Genomic DNA, 13,058 nt, shown 5'->3' on the forward strand with positions numbered 1-13,058 from the left:
ATAAACTGTAAACAGCCATAATGTTCAGCAAAGTAAGATCTATTGACCCCCTAAGGAATTATTGCCCTTCATAGTCAATTTTTAATAATTTTTTGTAAATTTTTGTAATTTTTTACAAGAATCTCCTCTAAAACAACTGAGACAAATTTAACCAAAATTGGCCACAATCATCATTAGGGTATCTAGTTTAAAAAATGTGTCCGATGACCCCGCCTACCAACCAAATTGGCCGACATGGCTTAAAAATAGAACATAGGGGTAAAATGCAAGTTTTGTCTATTATTTTTTTAAATGTTATAAATAGAGAAAATCTTAAAGGAAAAAAAATGTTCAGAATGATGAGCTCTACCAATTGTCCATATACATCAAAACTGTTAGACATATTCTTATAGGAGTTATTGCCCATATTAATGACAAATTTTACCATTTTTTTTATTTTTGCCTATTATCATGAATACTATGATATTTAGAGAGAAACATTTTTTTTTTCGTTATGCCTTATATGATTTAAATTATAATAGATAAATAAACACTTTAAATCACAAAAATGATCAGCAAGGCAAGATCTATTAAAAAGTCAAATTTTGCCGATATAGTTAGTAGACTGTCACTCTTCATAGGAGTGATTGTCCTTAAATAATGATTTTTTTACCTCCTTTTGTGTTTTGAGCAAAAATTAAAGAAGATAAAGTGAAACTAAACAGACTATCAGTAATACAAGATCAACAAAAATTGAGATTTTTGTAATGAAGTCTAGTCTCGTCTACAATGTTGGAGAGTGTCCTTTGTTTGATATGCAAATATACCAAGGTGAGCGACACAGGCTCTTTAGAGCCTCTAGTTTTCTTAACTGATCATTTCATATAAAAGTAGCCACATTACATGCATTACAACACATATTGCCAGAATGGAGCCTAAAACCTGAAAACCTGAATATATATGTGCTATTTTCTTGCAATTAAACAATGGGAGAAATAAAGCATACTTTATATGATGCATGTTCTCCATTATGAGTATGGTTGATAACACTACTGTTTTCGAACTGCTTCTGAAAAAAGAAAATGAAATATAAATCAATTGTTTTAAAAAACAATTGTTAACGGTCTTTCCCCTCTGAAACATGATTGATTGATTTTTATTGATATATGAATTGGTTGTTTAATTGGTGGGTGGGTGGGTCGGTTGGTTGGTTGGTTAATTAGTTGATTGATTGATTGATTGATAGCGGGAAGATAAATTTATACCCTCACGGAACACGTTGTAAAGGAATCAATAGCATGCTTCCCGTGTTTAAACACTTGAGACCTAGCCTCCAGGGACACGTAAAATAGGCATTGAAAGCCTAGTGCCTGTGTTTAAACACTTGAGACCTTGCCTCTAGGAACACGTGAAAATGGCATTGAGAGCCATATGTCCGTGATTAAACACTTGAGACCTTGCCTCTTGGAACACATGAAAACGGCATTGAGAGCCAAGTGTCCGTGTTTAACACTTGAGACCTAGCCTCTAGGAACACGTGAAAACGGCATTGAGAGCCAAGTGTCCATGTTTAAACACTTGAGACCTAGCCTATAGGAACATGTGAAAACGGCATTGAGAGCCAAGTGTCCGTGTTTAAACACTTGAGACCTAGCCTCTAAAAACACGTAAAATAGGCATTGAGAGCATAGTGATTTGTTAATTGATTGTTTAATTGGTGGGTTGGTGGGTTGGTTGTTTGGTTGGTTGGTTAATTTGTTGATTGATTGATTGATCGATTGATTGATAGCTGGAAAGATGAATTTATACCCTCACGGAACACGTTGTTAAGGAATTGATAGCATACTTTCCGTGTTTAAACACTTGAGACCTAGCCTCTAGGAACACATAAAAACGGCACTGAGAGCCAAACAGTTATCAAAAGTACCAGGATTATAATTTTATACGCCAGACGCGCGTTTTGTCTACATAAGACTCATCAGTGACACTCAAATCAAAATAGTTTAAAAGCCAAACAGATACAAAGTTGAAGAGCATTGAGGACCCAAATTTCCAAAAAGTTGTGCCAAATACGGCCTAGGTAATCTACTCCTGGGGTTAGAAAATCCTTAGTTTTTCGAAAAATTCAAAGTTTTGTAAACAGAAGTCCGTGTTTAAACACTTTTTTTATTTTTTTTTTATTTTTTTTTTCAGTAGTCAGGCTTTTACAATCCCTTTACATCACCACCTGACTATGGTGTTAAGAGGTTTGATATATATATATACAACAAAAAATTGACTACATTTTTTTCTTCTAATGTGAATATATATTATTTAAATATTAACATTATAATAAAAAGTGGAAAAGAAACAATCACACACACATACACACACTCTCGCACTTGCATTAACATAACATAAATCAACTTGTGTATTGCAAAGAAAAATGTTATCTTTGTAAAGATCTGCTCTTTATGAACTGTAAGTTTCATTTTTTATTTTATATGATTTGAATCAAAAGTAATGGTGACTAATCAGTAAAAATGTAATCTAATGGGGCCCAGAATTTTTGAAAATAAGGTGTGGTACCATTTTTCTTTGCTATATAATGTTCATTTTCCTGATATTTTCTTATTTTTGCTAATAACCCTATAATACTTGGTTTCTTTTCATACAATTTACATTTGTATATATAGTTCTTTGCAATAATAATAATCAAATTCAACAGTAAACTCGCATTTTGAAGACCAAGAAAAATGTGCTTCTTAGATAATGTAAAGTTCTCAAAATATCTTTTCAGTTTTTGTGAAAAAGTTTGCCATATAGAATGTGTTATTGGACATTCATAGAATAAATGCTCCATGGTTTCATCAGAAACCTTACAAAAAGTACAAAGCTTTGAATCTTTAAGTTTAACTTTATATAAGAAAGTGTTAGTTGCAATTATTCTATGTAAAAATTTATATTGAAAAGTTCTTAAATAAGTGTCTTTACATGATTTTCTTAAAATAACATAATATTCTGACCAATCTGCAATTTCAATACCTAGTGATTCCTCCCATTGTAAGAACTTTTCTGTTGGCAGTTGCACATTTCTGTCAACAAGATCTTTGTATACAAACTTTGCCTTTTTGTTACACAATAATCTTTCCAAAAAAATATCAATACAGTTAAAAGTTTCAAAATTTACATGAGCAATCTTTTCTTTAATATATTCTCTCATATACTTTGGAATGTTAGCAATGAGACCATAATACTTTAAAAAATTATTTGTTTGAAGTCTTGGTCCTATCTGATCAAAATTACAAAAGTCCTTAGTCTCTAAGTTAATAAGGTCAAACAAAGACTGCACTCCCCTTCTATGCCACTGAATAAAATACGGAAAATCTACTAGAGGTGCAAAATTTAAAATATCTAATGACAAAATATCTTGAACAGAAATATTGGTAGCAGGCCTTGCTACATGAAAGCTAAAAAATACATCCTTCCAAAAAGGATTGCTAAGACTATCAGAGATTTCTCTGAGTTTCTCCTTTTGAAAATGCAATACCCTTTCTCCACCATACTGTTCAAGGTTTTTTAATAATAATGATTGCCAACTACCATATAAATTGGATGAAAACCTCTTTTTCCAGCCAATCTTAAGGTATATATTAAAATAATGTATATTAATCATATTTAAACCTCCTTGTGGAATATCTCCGATTAAAGTACTTCGTCTAATTCGATCAGGTTTTCCATTCCATATGAATTGAAAGAATAAAGTATTCAACTCATTTAATTTTGATTCTGGCAAGTTGGGTAGTGCAGTCAACAGGTGAATTAATTTTGGAAGTGCCAAAGTCTTGATAACAGTAATCTTTCCCATTAGGGTTAATTTTCTATGTTGCCAACTCTTAAGAATGCCTGACACTTCCTTTATCTTTTTGGAGAAATTAATTTCTGGCATACTATCAAGATCTAAAGAGAATTCAATTCCCAAAAGTTTAAAATTTGAATAGCACCACTGAAGTTTTAAATCAGGACAGAGAATCAGATCTGAATACTTTTTATTCCCAACCCACACAGCTTTAGTTTTAGAAGAATTAATTTTTAACCCAGATACTTTTTGGAATGAGTCGAAACAATTTAAAGTCTCCCTCAAAGATGTTTCAGTTCCATCCAAAACAAGGAAAGTGTCATCAGCATATTGACTCAAAAGGGATTCATTTTCATGAACAAAAGTTCCCTTTATTTTGGGGTTTGACCTTATTTTCATAGAAAGTAACTCAACACCTATAATAAAAAGATAAGGGGAGAGGGGGTCACCTTGTCTACAGCTTCTCTCCAAATTAAAGAAGCTTGAAAGATGGCCATTATTTATAACACAACTTGATGCTTTCAAATAAAATACTTCAAACCATCTGCATATAGATGGCCCAAAATTGAAACTCTTCAATGCTTTTTTCAAAAAAGACCATTCAATAGAGTCAAAAGCCTTTTCAAAATCTACTAGTAGTAAAAGACCAGTTTTGTTATGCTTTTCCAAATAGTGCATCAAATCATACAATAGACGTGTATTCTCACCCATAAATCTATCTTTAATAAAGCCTTTCTGACAGTCACTGATAATAGATGGTAAAACAGGTTTTATTCTATTAGCAATAACGGCAGAAGCAATCTTGGTGTCAGTATTCATAAGGCTAATTGGGCGCCAATTAGCTAGATAACGTCTATCTTTATCTTCTTTTGGAATACACATAATGACACTTTGATACTGAAATTTAGAAAATTCCCCATTTTCATAGCCAAAATATAATGATCTAAAAAGAAAAGGTCCAATATCTCGCCAAAAGACTTTGTAAAATTCTACAGTATACCCATCTGAGCCTGGACTCTTTCCATTTGACATAGATTTTAGAGATTCTGCACATTCTTTAAAAGAAATATTACCCTCACACAAATCCTTCTCTTCTTCTGTGAGTTTAACATTGTGCTTGAAAAAGGAATCATCATCACATTCCATATTTTTACTTGAGTATAATGTTTTATAAAAATTCATTTCTTCTTGTAAAACTCTAGATTGATCTGATATATGTTTTCCATTTTCATCTATGAGCTCAGTTATCGTTTTTTTAATAAAATTTTTCTTTTCCAATTTACAAAAAAACTCTGAACACTTTTCCCCATTCTCTTGCCAGTTAGCGTGGGATCTTAAAAAAACACCTTCAATTTTTCTTTCTCTTATATTTTCTAATTCTAACTTTTTCTGGTTTAAAGCTGCATGAATTTGACCATCAGGAGATATGTTCATATGATTTTCCAAACTTTGAATGTCATTTTCCAGTAAAAGTCTTGCAGCTTTTTCCTCTCTAGCTTTTTGAATACTGTAACCAATAGACAAAGATCTAATTTTCAAAAAATACTTGATCATTGCATGAGAGTTTAACATTTAACAGATCATCTATGTTGCCTGATTCATAATATTCTAAAATACTCTCATTTATACATGTTTTAACTTTTTTGATATAGTCTAAATCTCGCAACAGTTGGGAGTTAAATTTCCAATATCCCTTTCCCCGCTTTGCTAAACTGGCAGAAAAGGTGAAAGTTATAGCAGAATGATCTGTCTTATACCCAGGAATAATGTTAGTATTTTTCATGAGTGAAAACAGATCCTCTGTGTCTAGAAAAAAATCAAGCTGACTTTGTTTTATGGGTGAGCATTGACGCCATGTATATTTTCTATCGTTTGGATAACAGGTCCGCCAAGGATCTAATAACTCAAGACTTTCTACTATTTCTTCAATCTTTTTTCGTGAGTTTGGGTTTCTATTATGAATAATATTGTAAGTGTCTATGTTTGTATCTTGTACAACTTTCCAGTCCCCACATAATAAAAAGCTAGTATTTGAAAATGATGCCATTTTCTTATAAATGTCATTAAAAAATGAAGGTTCATCAGTATTAAATCCATACAAACAAACAAAAGTAATGCGTTGACTTGACAAGGATAAATCTAAGATAATATAACGACCATCTATATCAATAATAGAATTATGCACTTCAAAATCAAGACCTAATTTGAACATAATACTGACACCTGCACTTTTGTTACTATGATGACTGAAAAAACATGTATTTCCCCATTCCTCTTCCCATTTTTTTTCAATATCTTTATTACTATGGGTTTCTTGAAAGCAAATTACTGAAGCATTTTTGCCCTTCGCCCAATCAAAAACATCTGTTCTCTTTTTTGAATTAGAAAAAAGACCCCTAACATTCATAGACAACACTGTTACAATATTATCCATTATCATATAAAACAAAACAATATTTCAAACTTGAGCAGATAAATTCTAACTTAAAAACCAATACACAATCATAGTTTATACAATCATACACACATTCAACAATAAGATGATACTTTGGCATAGATACCTGTAAAGTCATTTTTGTACAACAAAATTTCATTTACAGTATGGCATTTAATTATTTACAATATAAAGATAGTTGTTTTCTAAAGACAATGTATTAATTAGTATATATATTTAGTTGAGAGATTCATGATAAGTAAAAATAATAAAAGATTTTCGTTATCTCCATTTGATTTGTAATTATTTTTTTTGAGTTATCTCCCTTCAATAAATATACAGTTATCTTCAAATTAAGAAGGGTTCACACAAACAAAAATAAATAGACTTATATATATAAAAAAAAGTACTTTGAATCAAATATGAATTCAAATTATTTAAATCAAATTCAGAGAGATGCATTATAAGTAAATAAATTGATAATATGCACAGCCCAGATTGTTTTAATCTTATTACATGTACTATCTTTCATTTTTTACAGTGATGAAACATTAAGCAATGTATCAAATAAGGAAATGAATTTCAATGACCTTTTTTGTTTTTGTTTTTCAGTTTTTGTTCAATATTGTCAAATAAGTCAAATCTAATTCCGCTACTGTGTTTGTAATATCCATTGTCGCACTCGTGTAGAGCCTCAAATCCGCTACTGTGTTTGTAATATCCATTGCCGCACTCGTGTAGTGCCTCAATTCCGCTACTGTGTTTGTAATATCCATTGTCGCACTCGTGTAGAGCCTCAATTCCGCTACTGTGTTTGTAATATCCATTGCCGCACTCGTGTAGAGCCTCAATTCCGCTACTGTGTTTGTAATATCCATTGTCGCACTCGTATAGAGCCTCAATACCGCTACTGTGTTTGTAATATCCATTGTCGCACTCGTATAGAGCCTCAAATCGACTCAAATATTGATTTCATTGTTTATGTATTGTAAATACCCCGATGCTCAGGTGGTATAAGGTAAACAATTCAGGTATATAAACAAGCACTTTCACTGGAGTAAAGCTGATGACCGTAACTGCATTCACGGTCATCCCAAGATGTCGGATGAAAAATTAGGTCAGTTTCTGTATTGTCTGTTAAAGTGTTTCTATATCATTTTCTTTACAAATCATACATTTAAACGATGTAAATTTATAAAAGAATCACTCGAAAATCACTAATTACTTCCGAGAAATGTGCATGAAACGGGAAATTCGATTTGAAAAAATCGTTAAGATGACCGTAAATCATAATCAAAATATTTTCAAGATGACCGTAACATAAAACAAGGATGACCGTGATTGGTAAAAAGATGACCGTAACTTGTAAAGGATGACCGTAATTTGTAAAGACTGACTGTAATTTATATAGGACGACCGTAACTTTTATAGGATGACCATCAATTCTAAGTATTGTATTCAAAGCTTTTTTGTTGAGTTTGTCGATCTCAATAAGGGCTCGGTTAGCAGATATAAATATGTTTCATAAATTTCTTTTTAACCGGATTTTTGTGGCAAAAATGTCGGTTATTGATTTGGGGATGTACGGCGGGCGGGCGGGCGGGCTGGCGGGCGGGCAGCAATCAAATGTTGTCCGTGCATTAACTCATGAACCGTTCAACCAAAGCTTTTAAAATTTTAATATGTTGTTACTAACAACTAAATGGAGGTCAAGTTCATTAATGGCGATTTTGACTTTTACCGTTCAGGAGTTATGGTTCTTGAAAGATTGAAAAATGAGTTTCCAGTCGTGTCCGTGCATTTACTCATGCACTGTTCTACCTAAGCTTCCCAAATTTTAATATGTTGTTACTGATGACAAAATAGAGGTCAAGTTCAATAATGACGATTTTGACTTTTACCGTTCAGGAGTTATGGTTCTTGAAAGATCGTAAAATGGCGTTTCCATTCATGTTGTTGCATTTACTCATGAACCATTCAATCTAAGCTTTTCAAATTTTAATATGTTGATACTGATGACAAAATGGAGGTCAAATTTGATATTGACGATTTTCACTTTCACCATTCATCAGTAATGGTTCTTGTGATATTGCCAGGACACAAATAAATGTTAATAAATCCGGTTTGCTGTCGTTGTCAGTAATAACATATTAAAATTTTAAAAGCTTTGGTTGAACGGTTCATGAGTTAATGCACGGACAACATTTGATTGCCGCCCGCCCGACAGCCCGACCGCCCGCCCGGCCATCCCCAAATCAATAACCGACATTTTTGTCACAAAAATCTGGTTAAAAATGACAGTACGAAAAGATGAAATATATGGATCAAGTGAGATACCTATCTAATAAAAATCACAAAAACAGAGTAGGTGTGTTCGAATAGCTATTTTTTCTAAAAGTACTTGACGACAGTCTTTTAATTTGGATGATGAAAATGGATATCTTCGAAAAAATATGATTTTCTTGTGTGTGATAACTAGGGTTTATAATCTTCAACCACTGAAAATGTTTAGTCTGCCCTTCCACGAAATATTTAATTAGAATTATTTTAAATGCTTAAGAATTTTCAAAAATTCCATCTGACATCCGAACAGACAATATTTTTAAGTTGAATCAATGCAGACAAGATCATTAACTAATGCTCATTAGCTAGTAGATACATTTGTCTTTTAAAATATAACTGACATATAACGATCGATCGTAATGGTGCTATGTGGATAAATTTATCAGTTTTCAAGAGCAAAATTGGCAGAGCGTCATCCCTACAATGGCTTCCATTTCTACGATTGTGGGCATGAACTGGCGTAATGGGGAGATAATTTTGAAGAAGTAGAATCCTGACTGTATGAATAACATTTCTGCATATATACAAATTGACAACGTTCCGCCTTGTGATACGCTTTTCGTACAATACTATTTTAAGGATCTACTTTGCTGGAGCTCACCTTCACTAGTTTATTCGAATGATATTTTCAAAATGTTTCTGTTATTTTATTTGCACGACAAAATGAAAGACGATATAATATCAATGGGTGTACATGCAATTTTTTGGCATTTTTAAAAATGTGTATTTATTATATGTCATTAAAAGGAATCCCAGAAACAAACAAAAATCTTTTGTCGAGCAGTTGAAGGCTGTGCACCCCATTTTTTTTTTAAATATGCTTGTAAGGTGTCATTTTATCGCGCTTTTGTGGCATGTTTTCCCTTCCTGTTCATTTGCATGTCTTTTGGCAATCATTTCATACAAAATGATAGTTGTATAATTACGGATATTTCTTAGAATTGAGGGTCATCCTTTAAAAGTTACGGTCATCATTTACAAATTACGGTCATCTTAAAAGCAGTTACGGTCAGCCTTGTTATGAATCGCTGATTCTGTTACGGTCATCTCGATTGTGATTTACGGTCATCTTGGCGATTTTTTCAAATCGAATTTCCCGTTTCATGCACATTTCTCAGAAGTAATTAGTGATTTCCGAGTGATTCTTTTATAAATTTACATCATTTCAATGTATGATTTGTAAAGAAAATGATATAGAAACACTTTAACAGACAATACAGAAACTGACCAAATTTTTCATCCGACATCTTGGGATGACCGTGAATGCAGTTACGGTCATCAGCTTTACCCCAGTGACTTTCGGGCATTATCAATAACCTAAAGGATCCGGTAATTCAGCGGTTGTCGTTTGTTTATGTGTTACATATTCGTTTTTTTCGTTCATTTTTTTTACATAAATAAGGCCGTTAGTTTTCTCGTTTGAATTGCTTTACATTGTCTTATCGGGGCCTTTTATAGCTGACTATGCGGTATGGGCTTTGCTCATTGTTAAAGGCCGTACGGTGACCTATAGTTGTTAATGTCTGTGTCATTTTGTTCTTTTGTGGATAGTTGTCTCATTGGCAATCATACCACGTCTTCTTTTTTTATATTAAGTAATGTCACTAGATTATCTAAGTTTTCTCCGAAAAATATCGTCTTTCAGCAGAAAGTGAAAACGGGAGCTGGGTCCCACATCCATCGTTAATCATGCTCTCAATAAGCCCTGGTCACAACGAGCCTACGACACATATATGCAGCGACACGACATGAAATTTGGTCAAATCGTGGGTCATCTGTGATCGTCGTACGACAGTCGGACGATATTTTCAGCATCGTGGCGCTGTCGTATGTCGTGGGACGAAAATTGAACATGCACCTGTTTTGCTCTACGATATTTTATCGTGTCACTGTCTTGTGGCTGTCGTGTGAGTGTCTTACCACAGCCGTGCGACTGTCGAGCGATAAACACATTGTCGTGGTTACCAAAATAAAGTAAAACCATTAAAATAAAAACAATTGTACGACTTTCGCATGACTGTCGTACGACAATCTCACGACTGTCGCAAGACACTCGTAATACAGTCGCACGATTGTCTCAAGATTAAAAAATTTCGTACGATGCTCGCACAACATTGATTGTCTGTCGTACGACACTAGTACGTTCGTCGGACAACATATTTTCGTTTTATATATTTAGAAAAAATACAATCGGGCGGGAATGTCCGTAGACTATTCCATGTCTCCCGTCACAGTGACGATATTATGAGCAGGGTCGTCTCCAGCAGTTTCCGAATCGTCATATGTTTCAGCTTGTGGTAGCGGGTCCTCCGTCGGAGGTCTCATTGGGGGTTCCAACCCCGGATCTTGCTTACTGTTTTGTTCGATTCCCGTATCCTGCTTACACTATGTACGTAAGCAATTCTCATTTTTTTGTCATTTCCCGGGTCCCGCTAGACTTCATTTCCCGTTTTCCCCGACACAATAATTTGACTTTCACGTGTCACGCTTACAAAAAATCGGCAATCCCGCGTCACGCTTAGACCCAAATGATACCCACTCCGTCTGGACAATATCACCCACGTTAACTGCCACCACATTTCTTTTGTTACTTTTTCTTTGCGGGGGCATCCTTGTTAAAATTCGCTGAACAATTATAATATAAACTAAGTACGTTATATACGTATACACATTCATGGATCTACAATCTGTCGATACTTGTAACTTGGCATTGCACAAGGTCATGTTTTCTCCGACTTTTTATGACGTCTTTACACTAAATCCATTGGATGCTGGATGTGTACGGATTGATAATTTAGACTTAGATGCATGATTTTTTTATTAGTTGTTAGTGGCTTTGAACTAGCTGTCAAATAACTGCGAGTACTCTCAGATCTGTTCCTAGTGTCTTTTTGTTGTCGGGATGTACAAGTACCAGGCCACGTCCATTTGTATTTTTGTCCATGTGATAAGTTAAACCTTTATCAACTGATTTTTATAGTTCGTTCTTATGTTGTACTGTTATACCACTGTCCCAGGTTAAGGAGAGGGTTGGGATCCCGCTAACATGTTTAACCCCGCCACATTATGTATGTATGTGCCTGTCCCAAGTCAGGAGCCTGTAATTCAGTGGTGGTCGTCTGTTTATGTGTTACATATTTGTTTTCCTTTTCTTTTTTTGTTGTTATATAAATAAGGCCGTTAGTTTTCTCGTTTGATTTGTTTTACTTTGCAATTTCGGGGCCCTTTATAGCTGACTATGCGGTATGGGCTTTGCTCATTTATGAAGGCCGTACGGTGACCTATTTCTGTGTCGTTTTGGTCTCTTGTGGAGAGTTGTCTCATTGGCAATCATACCACATCTTCTTTTTCATATAATACGAATAACGTTGTTTATTTGGACCAAACTTATGATGCCACTGAACAATATTGAAAGCAAATGGCAAATGGCACGCGATAAATCGGGCCTTCTTTATATACTACATGTAGCAGTTCGGAGTCAAACCTACGAGTGACACACGACTGTTGTGCGACAGTCGTTCGACAGTGGCACGACAGTGGCACGACAGTGACACGACGGTAACACGCATATTTCCATGACATGAAAATCTGAAAAATAGACCCAACAACTATAAACAAACAAATTACAATTCTTTTTTCCTGTACTGTACCCATCGTGGAACAATCGTAGACATGTCGTAGCTGATGTGACCTCTCGAAATATTTTTTTGACATTTGATTTTGCATGACAGTGCCACGACAACTTTTTTATCGATCTTTCACGACAAAAAATCTAGAAAACTAACGGAAACCGGTTTACTAATTAATTCATAATGGACAATCTCAAACGTGTGAACACTATATAATTTTAAACCTAAGTGACTCAGTTTTATAAGTTACCCAATACCCAGGAGGAATACTATAAACAAATTCTTATTCACGATGTAGCACTAAACATTTTAAATTTTCCAATTAAACCTTACCTGTAAAATGGCGCAAATGTAGTTTTTACAATAGTATCTTTGACGGCTACATGTATAGACTAAAGAATAAAATCGGGGAATGAGTCAAAGAGACAGCAACCCAACCAAAATATGCAATTCAAACGAAGGCCATTTGGTCTTCAACACAGCGAGAAATCACACACCTAGAGGGAGCTAGCCCCGAGCAGGCCCCGAAACACAGTGTTATATATCGTTAGATCAAGAACATTTACGCCATTCTATGCTCCTAAATATAAAGATGAACCAAAATAAAAAAATATACAAGAGCAACAAAGGCTAAAGTTTCCTGACTTAGGTCTGACACAAAAATGCAGCGGGTTTAAACTTGTTTTATGCACGCCCATCATTTCCCCTGTATCTCTAGCCAATTCAATCTAGACATATATAATTTTAACGTCCACAATTTTGAGTGTCATTGCCAAAGAATAAATTTTGCGGTCCCTAACGATTATATCTAGGCTCGGCAACTCGATTTTCGTAA

This window comes from Mytilus edulis, chromosome 11 (genome assembly GCF_963676685.1).
Source record: "Mytilus edulis chromosome 11, xbMytEdul2.2, whole genome shotgun sequence".
Classification (NCBI taxonomy): Eukaryota; Metazoa; Mollusca; class Bivalvia; order Mytilida; family Mytilidae; genus Mytilus; species Mytilus edulis.